Source organism: Peromyscus eremicus, chromosome X, assembly GCF_949786415.1.
Source record: "Peromyscus eremicus chromosome X, PerEre_H2_v1, whole genome shotgun sequence".
In the NCBI taxonomy this organism is placed as follows: Eukaryota; Metazoa; Chordata; class Mammalia; order Rodentia; family Cricetidae; genus Peromyscus; species Peromyscus eremicus.
Window position 1 is genome coordinate 33427193 of NC_081439.1, and position 12288 is coordinate 33439480.

Sequence of the window (12288 nt, forward strand, 5' to 3'; positions counted from 1 at the left end):
GTATTTGGCAAAATTAAAGAAAATATTCTATCATCTATCCTATATTTGCGAGCCTAAGTTCCATATCTAATTCACCTTTTATCATAACCAAGGAAAACTATAATTATAACTATCTAGTCTTCAACTCCATCAAAGACCCCAGAAGGATATAATATTATCTGAGTAAACAGGAAGTGCATTGCAAGTAACTTCCAAAATTCTAGAAATGACAGAAACATCTGGCTGCATGGACAGTCACCCAAAGTTCCTCTGTAACGTTGGGGCATCCATCTTCAGCCTACAGGCCTAGAGTATCTGTCATACTTCTCAGTGAAACAGGAAATTTGAAGGACTGTTCTTCCTATTGGCAAAGTTCATCAGTCACTTTTCTCTGTGTTCTGCAGAATGCCTGGCAGTTTCTTCTGTGAAGCAGGAACCTGAAGGACCACTGGCAAAGTTTAGTGGTCACCTTCCTATGGGTTCTTCATGTCCAGTTTATATAGCATATTGTCAAGCAGTCCAGGCAAGAGCAGTTTCTTCCCCAAATGGCTAGCCTTTTCCACATTGTAAGCAAACTCTAATGAGTTTCTTTGGTGCCCATCATCCTCTTTGAAGCAATGGCTGCTGCCAGGAGCAGATGTTTCTCACTGTCCAGAAAAGTCTAAGTTCTTAAAACATTTTAAATGCCATATTCTGCAGGTCTTTGAAGTGTTAGAAGATTATCTACCTAATTAAAATGTATCTTCGTATACCTTAAAAACTTAACTAACATGACTATAAGATTCATTGTCATAGATGACTATTAATCTGTATTTCTTAAATATATATTATAATTTTAAATGAGTTACATGAACATAATACCTTAAACAAAAATAGAAATATACATACAGTATAACAAAATTGACCTTAAAATTGTACTAATAAACCAAAAATCCTACCAATGTAAAGTATTTTGAGATTAACAATTGTTTTTTAAGCTAAAGTAGATTTAATAATCTACCTCTTTTTCATCACTTCTATATCATATCCCCCTTTAAATAAAAACAAACATTCATAAACAATATTTTGGGAATTTGGGCGTAGCTTTCTATATTACTTCCTGCTGGACTGGGGGCCCTGGCAATCTTATGAGGATCCTGAGAAAATATAGGATTATGGTCAAGTCCTAATTGGAGTAGTCTGTGAAGCTGCATTATCATAGCTAGTTTCCTTGAAGCTGTTCTGGATGTTGGATCATCTGGGCCATTGCTCCCATTGGAGATCTCTCAGAGGATCTTCCTTGATGGAATCATATTAACCTAGAAAGAATCCACAGCTTCTCATCTTTTGTAGAAATAAAAGCAGAACCTCTTTTCTAAAGCAACATGTTTTTAGACCCACATTTTAAAGTCAAGGTACTTTTAAGATATATATGTTGGTTTAACTTAACAGCCCCTACAATCAAATGTCTCTCTGCAGTTAAAAATCCCAAGGACAACAGGCTACTTCCAATCTCTTCCTCAGCCTGTTTCCTTACAGCACTCAGTACCACCAGCCCAGGGATAGAAACACCCATAGTGAGATGAGCCCTCCTATATGAATTATTGGTCAAGAAATTGCACAACAGTCTTCCCCACAGACCAATTTGGTTAAGGCATTTTCTCAGTTGAGATTCCCTCTTCTAGCATGTCTTTAGCTTGGTCAAATTGACATAAATCTAGCCAGTACACTACAAGGAACATCAAAGGACATGTATGAAGTTGCTTAAGGAGATAGAGTGAGAAAGACAGACAATAATGCATCCTTACAGATTTTCTAAGCCTTACCACTATTCCCTCCAAAGTTAGATAAGGTACAGCTAAAGCACATATCCCAAGAGGGAGAATAGTTAGATATAGTGTTGTCCTCTTCAGACTATAGCTTTAGTGTGCTGACCACTTACCTATTATCCCAATGAGTCACAGAAGAGTTCATCTCAGTGGGGCCAATCTCTTACCAAACAGCTAATCCTTCAGCTTCATATGACCAGCATCCCATTGTGCCAGTGAAAAACAGTTCACTCAGTAGCACTAATGTTCAGCTCAGTGGCACTAATGACTTGTTAATCATAGCTGATTCATCACCCCAAGAAGATCAGCAACAACAAATTATATTTATTTCATATGTTTTTGAGATTTTTTGTTTGTTTGTTTTTCAAGACAGAGTTTCTCTGTGTAGCTTTGAACCTTTCCTGTAACTCACTTGATAGCCCAGGCTGGCCTCGAACTCACAGAGATCCACCTGGCTCTGCCTCCTGAGTGCTGGGATTAAAGGCGTGCACCACCACTGTCCAGTGAGATTATATTTTAATTACAACATTTCTCCCTTCCTGTTCCTCCTTCCAAATCCTCCCATACATCCCTCTGTTCTCCTTTAGATTCATAGCCTCTTTCAATCAATTGTTATTATATTACATGTATTTGTCTCTCTATATATACTTATTATTTATTATATAACATACATTATGTATAAAGCCCAAATTAAAACCCATTGATTAATATAATGTACTTCTATGTATGTTTTCTTGGCCGACAATTTGGTACTGGACAACCAATTGGTGTGTTTTTTTTTTCCTGGGATGGAACACTTTTTCCACTGTCAGCTTACCCAGTTAGCTATACTTTGTGTAGGATTTGGGTGGTCGTGTTGGTGAGGCTTTATATGTGTAGTTTTGATGTTAGTAGGAGACACAATCTCACACCAAAGTCCCCAGTCCTCTGGCTCTTACAATGCTTTGGCCTCCTCTTCTATAATGTTCCCTGAGCCTTAGGTGTAGGAGTGTTTTGTATATCCATTGGGACTGGGTTCCACAATTCTGCATATTGATTGTAGTTTTCTGTAGTAGTCTCCATCTGTCACAAGAGAATTTTCCTATATGGGGGATAAGGACAACACACATCTATGGGTAAAAGGACACATATAAATAAGGATTATGCTGGTTTAGTAATTAATTGCATTTCTTGTTGCATGTTCTCCTCCAATAACCATAATTTCACCAACACTGATTAGTTAGCTAGGTTTCCAGTACCAGGCATGGTATCTGTTCTTGTTGAGAGTGATTTAAGTCCAATTTGGGAGCAGCTGGTTACCAACAAAGTATATGTGCCAACTACTGCAAACATAGGGTTTTCATACCATACTGATCATGGATGTAGTTCATATGTATCATAGCTGGATAAGACTGTTGATTTCCTCCCTTTTTGGAAGATTACAAGGTACCTTATTGTCCCATGAAAGTAACTACTGGAGTAGGGGGCTGTGGTTGATATATTGTGCACCCCAATAAACTTATCTGGGGGTCAGAGAACAGAACAGCTACTATATTAAATACAGAGGTTAGGCAGTGGTAGCACAAGCCTTTAATCCTAACATTCCAGAGGCAGAAATCTACCCGGATCTCTGAGTTCAAGACCACACTGGAGAACAGAGCCAGGCATGGTGGCACACACCTTTAATCCCAGCACTTCAGATCTCATGTCTTGCTTGGGGAAGACACACACCTTTAATCCCAGGAAGTGATGGCAGGAAGCAGAAAGGCATATAAGGTGTGAGGACTAGGAACTTGAGGCTTTTATCGTTATAAACTTTGAGGCTTTTAGCAGCAGTTCAGCTGAGATCCATTTGGGTGAGGAATCAGAAGCTTTCAGGCTGAGGAATCATGGAAACAAGATCGGATAAGGAGTTGTTGAGGTGAGGTTAGCTGTGGCTTGTTCTGCTTCTCTGACTTTTCAGAATTCACCCCAAAACCTGGCTTACCAGTTTTCTATTAATAAAACTTTTTAAAATTTGTGTTACAGGGGGCATTTAGGTCAGTTCCAGCACAGAGGTCCCTGGACCTGCTTTGTGAAGTATTTGTTGTCTTTAGCCAGACTTACCTTCCACCTCTGGTGAGCAACCAAGGGCAATAGCAATATGCTGTATGTTTTGGGAGTCTCATAGACAACCTTGTCCAACAACTCCAAAGAAGGCTTCTTATATATGGCAGTGGAATTTTTGTTAGGTAGTCTTTGTGTCTTGAAGGGAGCACCATTAGGAAAGATAAGTTTGTTAGTATATATATATATATATATATTTAAAGAAAATAGTTAATGGCATGATTCCTTGTGGCTTTCTCAGCCATCCATATTGTTATTTTATCTACTTCCCTTCTTATCCTGTATTTATCCCCACCTCCATCTTCCATAAAAAGCCTCCATATTCCCATTTCCTCTAGAGATCAGTTGTATCCCCTCCACACTTAATCCTCCTACTGCAGTCTCCCCTGTATCTTTCCATTACTACATAGTCTGTTTCCCTTTCTTTGGGAGTTCCTCTCCATGTCTTAGTCCCTTACTTTATACATAACATCTATAGTTATATGGATTATAACATGCCTATTAAAGGATTAAAAGCTAACATCAACATATGAGAAATATATATAATATTTGTCTTTTTGTGTCTGAGTTACCTCATTCAGGATGATTTTTTCCAGCTCCATCTTTCACCTGCGAACTTTATGATTTTGTTTTTTTAAAATAACAACTGAATAATATTCCATTATGTAAATGTACCACATTTTCATTATCCATTCATCTGTTGATGGACATTTATGCTGTTTCTTATTTCTGGCTGTTAATAATAGAGAAGCATTGAACATGGATGAGCAAATGTGTCTATAGTAGGATGCAGAGTCCTTTGAGTATGTACCCAAGACTTGTATAGCTGTGTCTTGAGGTAGCACAATCCCCAACATCATAGGGAACTACCACCTTGATTTCCATAGTGGCTGTACAAGTTTTCACACCCACCAGCAATGGATAAGATTTTACCTTTGGCACATTCTCGCCAGCATAAGATGTCATTTGTTTCATTGATCTTGTCCATCCTTCCTAATGTAAGATGAAATCTCAGAGTAGTTTTCATTTACATTTAGCTGGTGACTAAGTATGTTGAACATTTAAGTGTTTCTTGGCCATTTATTCTTTATATTTTTGAGAACTTTATGTTGTTTCTAAACCCCATTATTAATTGAACAATTTTTTGATGTCCAGTTTCTTTTTATATAATTTTTTATTTAAAAAATTTTTCTTTCCTTTTACATACCAACCCCTGTTCCCCCTCCCTCATCTTCTCCTGCTCCCCACCACCTAGCCCCATCCCATCCTCATCCCTGATAAATGCAATCCACCATACAAACAAACTGAAAGAAATAAAAAACACATGATCATCTCATTGGAAGTAGAAAAGACCTTTGACAAAAATCCAATACCCCTTCATGATAAAAGTCCTGGAGAGATTAGGGATACAAGGGACATATCTCAACATAATAAAAGCTATCTACAACAATCCCACAGGCAACATCAACCACAGAGGAAAGGAACTCAAAGCAATTCCACTAAAATCAGGAACAAGACAAGGATGTACACTCTCTGTATCTATTCAATATAGCACTTGAAGTCTTAGTTAAGAAATGACTACCAATGGAGATCAAAGGAATACAAATAGGAAACAAAGAAGTCATAGTATCTTTATTAGGAGATATGATTTTCTACACAGAAGTCTCTAATTATACCAGGAAACATCTATACCTGATAAATACTTTCATGAAAGGATGATACTAAACTAACACACAAAAATCAGTAATACAAGAGAAAAACAGAGTAAAAAATAAATCCTACCTTTCACTAATAGCTTCAAAAAAATAAAATGATGTTTCTTGGGATAACTCTAACTAAGCAAGTGAAAGACTTATATAATAAAAACTTTAAGACTTTGAAGTAAGAAATGAAAGAAAACGAAAAGATCTCCTATGCTCACAAATCAATAGGATTATAATAGTGAAAATGGCCATCCTAAAAAAAGTAATCTGCAGATTCAATGAAATCCCCTTCAAAATTCCAACACAATGCTTCACAGATCTGGAAAGGACAATTCTCACCTTCATATGTAAACACACACACAACAACAACAACAAAAACAAAAAACAACAACAAACAGGATAGATAAAACAGTCCTGAAAAATAAAAGAACTGCTAGAGATGTCACCATCCATGATTCGATTTTTACTACAGACCTATAGTAAGAAAAACAGCATAAAAATAGATGTATTTATCAACAGAATTAAGTAGAAGACACAAATATAACTCCAGACAATTATGGATACCTGATTTTGACAAAGAAACAAAAAGTGAGCATTGGAAAAGACAGCATCTTTAACAAATTGTGCTGGTCAAACTGGATGTCTGTGTGTAGAAGAATGCAAATAAATCCATATTTATGATCCTGCAAAAATCTCTACTACAAATGGATCAAGGACCTCAACAAAAGGGTAGGTACTCTGAATCTAATAAAAGGGAAAGTGGAGAATAGTCTTGAACTCATTGGAACAGAAAAAGGCTTTCTGAACAGGTCTGATGATAGCACAGACACTAAGACTAACAATTAACGAGTGGGAACTCATGAAAATGAAAAGCTGCTGTAAGGTAAAGGACATCATCATTTGCACAAAATGAAAGGATATAGAATGGGGAAAGGTCTTTTGTAACACAAATTTTAAAAGGCCTTATTAATAAAAAATGCAGAGCCAGATATTGGGGTGAATTCTCAAAGATCAGAGTAGCAGAACAAGTCACAGCCAACCTCATCTCGACAGCTCCTCATCCGATCCTGTTTCCATGAATCCTCAGACTGAAAGCTTCTAAGTCCTCACCCAAATGGATCTCAGCTGAACTGCTGTTAAAAAGCCTAAAAGCTTAAAAGCCTCTAGTTCCTGGTCCTCATGCCTTATATACCTTTCTGCTTCCTGCCATCACTTCCTGGGATTAAAGGTGTGTGTCTTTCTCAAGCGAAGACATGAGATCTGAAGTGTGGGATTAAAGATGTGTGCCACCACTGTCTGGCCTCTATGTCTAATCTAGTGGCTGTTCTTCTGTCTGAATCCAGATAAGTTTTATTAGGGTACATAATATATTGGGGGACACAATATATCACCAGAGTCTTTACCAATTTTACATACAGTCATGGTATTAGAATGTATAAAGAACTAAAAAAAATAGACATCCAGGACACACTGGAGCCATATGTCTATCCTGCACTGATTGGGAAGAGGTAAGAGCCCAATCTCCAGACTGGGCACCTCAGTTCTCTAGCCCCTAGGCCCTGGGGACACATTCTGTGCCCTTCCTCTCCACAGCAAGTACAGCCCCAGAGACTGGGCAGCAGCTTCTTCCCCCACCCCTGCCATGAAACCAACCATCCCCTGGGACACCAGTGACCACCAGAGCCATCAGCCCACCCTGTACCAATTGGGAACAGGTAAGGCCCGAATCTCCAGACTGGGCAGACCAGGTCTTTAGCCTCTATCCTCCCGGGGCACATTCCATGCCCCTCCCCACCAGCCAGTGCATCGCCACAGACCTGGCAGCTGCTTCTTTCTGCCCCCCTTGCCAAGCTAACCATCTCCTGTGGCACTAGTGACCACCGGAGCCACATACCCAACCTGCAACAATTGGGAACAGTGACTACTGGAGCTATAAGCCCCCTCCTGGACCAATTGGGAAGAACAACCACAGCAGCCAGAGGCCCTACCTGCACCAATTGGAAGAAGAGTGACTTGGAGCCCCACCTGTTTGGATTAAAGGAAGAAATGTGTAAATGGCAGTGTAAGAACACGTTAAACAACATAAAGAGCAATACGGTACCATCAGAACCTAGTGATTCTACAACAGCAAGACCTGAGCATCCCTGACCAGATGACCCAGAAGAAAATGACCTTGAAAACAACTTTATGAAGATAGTAGAGGACCTAAAAGAGGAAGTGAAAAATTCACTTAAAGAAATGGAGGAAAAGACAGAAAATTGGAGGAAATCAAGAAATCTCTTAAAGAAAGTCAAGAAACAAAACAAAACAAAACAAACAGACAAACAAAAAAACAAAACAAACAAACAGGTGAAGAAAACAGTTCAAGACCTGAAAATTGAAATAGAGGCAATAAGGAAAACACAACCTGAGGGAATTTAGGAAAAGGAAAATCTGAGTAAATGAACAGAAACTACAGAGGTGAGCATAACTAACAGGATACAAGAAATGGAAGAGAGAATCTCAGGCGTTGAGGATATGATAGAGGAAATAGATTCATTGGTCAAAGAAAATGATAAATCCAACGAATTTTTATTACAAAACATCCAGGAAATCAGGAGAATACTGAGTTTAATAATTTCTTCCACCCTCAACCCTATAACCATCATCCATAACCCTGAGAAATATGAAACCTTAGGGAGAAGGGGTGTCATTTTCTTAGAATTGCTTCCTGCTGTTTTGGGGGTGATGGTATCTCTGTTGGATACTATAAGAAAGCTCAGACAGTTAAATCTCAGTTAGACTAATTGTAGATTCCACAACAAGTCTCAGAGTAATGGGTAAAATTGTCTGAAATTCTGACAAGAAGTATAGTATGATGATGATGATTACCATGGCATCATTCTGGATTGGATAGAGTTGTTGTTGTTGGGGCCCCATCTTCCTTCTGGAGACTTTGAAGATTGCTATTGGAAAAACTTATTTTTTTATCAAAATGGAAAGGTTGGATTTAAAGATGACATGACATGTAAGAAAGGATTCTGAGGGGGCTGGAGAGATGGCTCAGAGGTTAAGAGCACTGCCTGCTCTTCCAGAGGTCCTGAGTTCAATTCCCAGCAACCACATGGTGGCTCACAACCATCTGTAATGAGATCTGGTGCCCTCTTCTGGCCTACAGTCATACTGCTGTATACATAATAAATAAATAAATTTTTTTAAAAAAGAAAGGATTCTGAGAAATCAAGTGTAAGCATGGAGAGAATTAGTATCTTGAAGACAATGGTCCCTTTTTATTGGTTTCCTTCTGTCCCACACCAGAGGGCTCTTCTGATACGGGACTGAAGAATCTCTCAACCTTTTCTTTTAGCAATGTGCTTAGGTTTAGAGAAGGAGTGAGCCAATTCCACCTACAAAGCCAGCTTGGTTTATAATTGAATTGGAACCACAACTTTTCTAGATTGATAGAGATATAGATGTTAGACAGTGAGATTTTACCCTGTGTAGATTGGTACCAATAGATTCTTTCTTTCTGCTATAAACATCCAGATATCCAAGGCCTTATGATTTCTGGAAGATGGGTATTTCCATTATCCCGGAAAGACAAAAACAGAACCCTACCCCAACCTTTGATTGTTAAATTTTTCTTACAACTCGTAGAGATGTCACATTGGTGGATGAGCATTTACCTCTCATCAAGGGGTTTCTTCTGTTGGAATTGAATTTTTATTAATTTTGTTGGTATCCATAGCTTTTCTTCTCCTGCAGAAACAAAAGGAAAACCCTTTCTCCAACATAGGACATATCCAGGTTTCCATTCTGAAGTCAACACATCTTTGAAATAAACCAGTCGGTTTAGCTCAGGAGTTTTGTCTGTCGTCCAATGTCTCTCTGCAGCTGTTGTTCCTTTCTCATCAGCATTGAGAAAATTCAAGGTTAATAAAGCACTATGCAATCTATTTCTAAGAGTCATTGTTACCTGTTGCTGTTTATTTAACACATCCTTTAAAGTTCGATTGGATCTTCTATCTATCTGCTTGGCCTGTGGGATTGTGTGGTATACCTTTGCTTATTGTAATAAGCAAAGAACTGTCTCATTTTATTGGAGACATATGCTGGGGCATTGTCAGTCTTAATTTGTACAGGTATTCCCATGATGGCTATAACTTCTAATAGGTGTGTAATCACAGAATCAGCCTTTTCAGAACTCATAGGAGTTGCCCACTGAAATCCTGAATATGTGTCAGTGGTATGGTGCACATACTTTAATCTTCCAAATTCTGCAAAATGAAACACATCCATCTGCCAAATTTCATTTTTGTATACTTTTTGGATTGCTCCCTGCAGGTAATGGAGTTTGGTTATGTAAGGAACAAGTAGGACATTTTTTTTTACAATTTCCTTAGCTTGTTGCCAAATGATGGAGAAAACCTTCTTCAAACCTTTGCTATTTACATGGTGTTTCTTATGAAATTCTGAAGCTTCTAGCACATTACCTATTAGTAAGTGATCAATCTCATCATTACCTTGTGCTAGAGGTCCTGGTAGACCTGTATGGGATCTGATATGATATTTTTCTGATGGTTTCTTGCAATTGTGTGAATAATGAAGTTAATTCTGTATTATCAGGAATAAATTCAGCAGTTTCAATATGTAAAACAACTCTCTCTGCATATTGAGAGTCAGTGACTATATTGAGGGGTTCTGTGAAGTCTATTAGTACCATAAGAATGACATATAGTTTTGCCTTTTGTACAGAGTTGTATGGACTTTGTACCACTTTACTTAAGTTTCCTGATGTGTATCCTGCTTTCCCTGATTTATTTGCATCAGCATAGAATGTGAGGACTCCAGAAATTGGCTTTTGTCATACAATGTGAGGAAGGACCCATTCAATCTTCTTTATGAATTCTATTCTCTTGCTTTTGGGATAATGGTTATTAATCTCTCCCAAAAAGTTACTGCAGGCTCTCTACCAGTATTCATTATCTTTCCATAGTGATGAAATTTCCTCATTAGTTAAAGGTACTATAATTTCTGCTGGGTCCATTCCTGTCAACTGGCAAAGTCTTAATATACTATTTTGAATCAAATTAGAGATCTTTTCTATGTAAGTCTTTAATTTCTTATTTGGTTTACGTGGTAGGAATATCCACTCCAATATAATATCTTCCCTCTGCATCAAAATACCTGTGGGGGAATGTCTGAAGGGGAATACTACAAGAATGCATTTAAGTTCTGGATCCACACAATCCACATGTGCTTCTCAAATTGTCTTTTCTACTAGAGCCAATTCCTTCTCAGCCTCAGCTGATAATTCTCTTGGACTATTTAATTTTTTGTCCCCTTCAAGAATATTAGCCAAATTTTGTAGTCCATCCTCAGGTATTCCCATGATACCTAGTAAGTTGGAAATGCTTCCTAACAACTTTTGAAAATCATTGAGTCTTCAATCAATCCCTCCTTAGTTGTACCTTTTGGGGTCTATTTTTGTAGCTATATCTTATATCCTAAGTAATTAGTAGAATCTCCTCTTTGTATTTTTTCAGGAGCAATTTGTAGTCCCCAGCGAGGCAAAAATTTTTTTTAATTCTTCAAACATGCATTGTAATGTATCTAACTTTGGATCAGCTAATAGGATATCATCCATATAGTGATAAATTATGGATTGTGGAAACTTTACACAAATTATCTCCAATGGTTTTTTCACAAAGTATTGGCACAAGGTAGGGCTGTTTAACATTCCCTGTGGGAGGACCTTCCATTGATATCTCTTGACTGGCTGGAAATTGTTATAATTAGATACTGGGAAGACAAATTTTTCTCTATCATTTTCTTGTAAGGGTATGGTAAAAAAACAATCTTTTAAGTCAATAACTACAATAGGTCATTCTTTGGGTAGCAGAGAGGGTAAGGGCATCCCAGTCTGTAGGGAGCCCATCAGCTGATTTACTTTATTAATATCTCTCAGATCTGTCAGCATTCTCCAATTACCAGACCTTTTTAAAATAACAAATACAGGAGAATTCCAAGGGCTGGTAGATTCTTCAATGTGTTGAGCATTTAACTGCTCTTGAACCAGCTGTTCTAAAGCTTGTAGCTTCTCTTTTGTCAAAGGCCATTGTCCAACCCAGACTGATTTATTAGTTAGCCATTTTAAAGGTAAGGCAGTTGGTACTTCTGAGAGTTCAACAGCAGTTATGCTGTGTTTATATAAAACCTGAATGGTTGGTGACTGTTTTTTATAGCATGTTATGATATTATTCCTAGAAACATGCATTGATCTGTATTCCTTTTCTGAGTGTAGAAATTTTAATCTGGGTATTCCGCTGTTGTAACAGATCTCAGCCCCAAAAATTACTGCTACATTTGCTATGTATGGCTTCAGCCTTCCTCTCTGTCCTTCTGGCCCTATGCATTCAACCCATCTTGAACTCTGTTTTATCTGAGATAGGGTTCCAATCCCTAGAAGTTAGACATCTACCTCTTGAAGAGGCCAATTCAGATGCCATGATTTTGGTGTAATTATATTCACATCTGCACCTGTGTCTACCAGGCCCTCCAGAACCAGGCCATTAATTCAAATTCTAAGCTTTGGTCTTTGTTCATTTATGGAAGTCTGCCAAAATATTTGTCTCATTGTGTTCTTTATAAACTGTGATTCATCTATCAGAGCTGCTTTATCATCCATTGCAGTATCGGTTTTTACATTAGGCATTGGTTTATTCAGTTGTCCT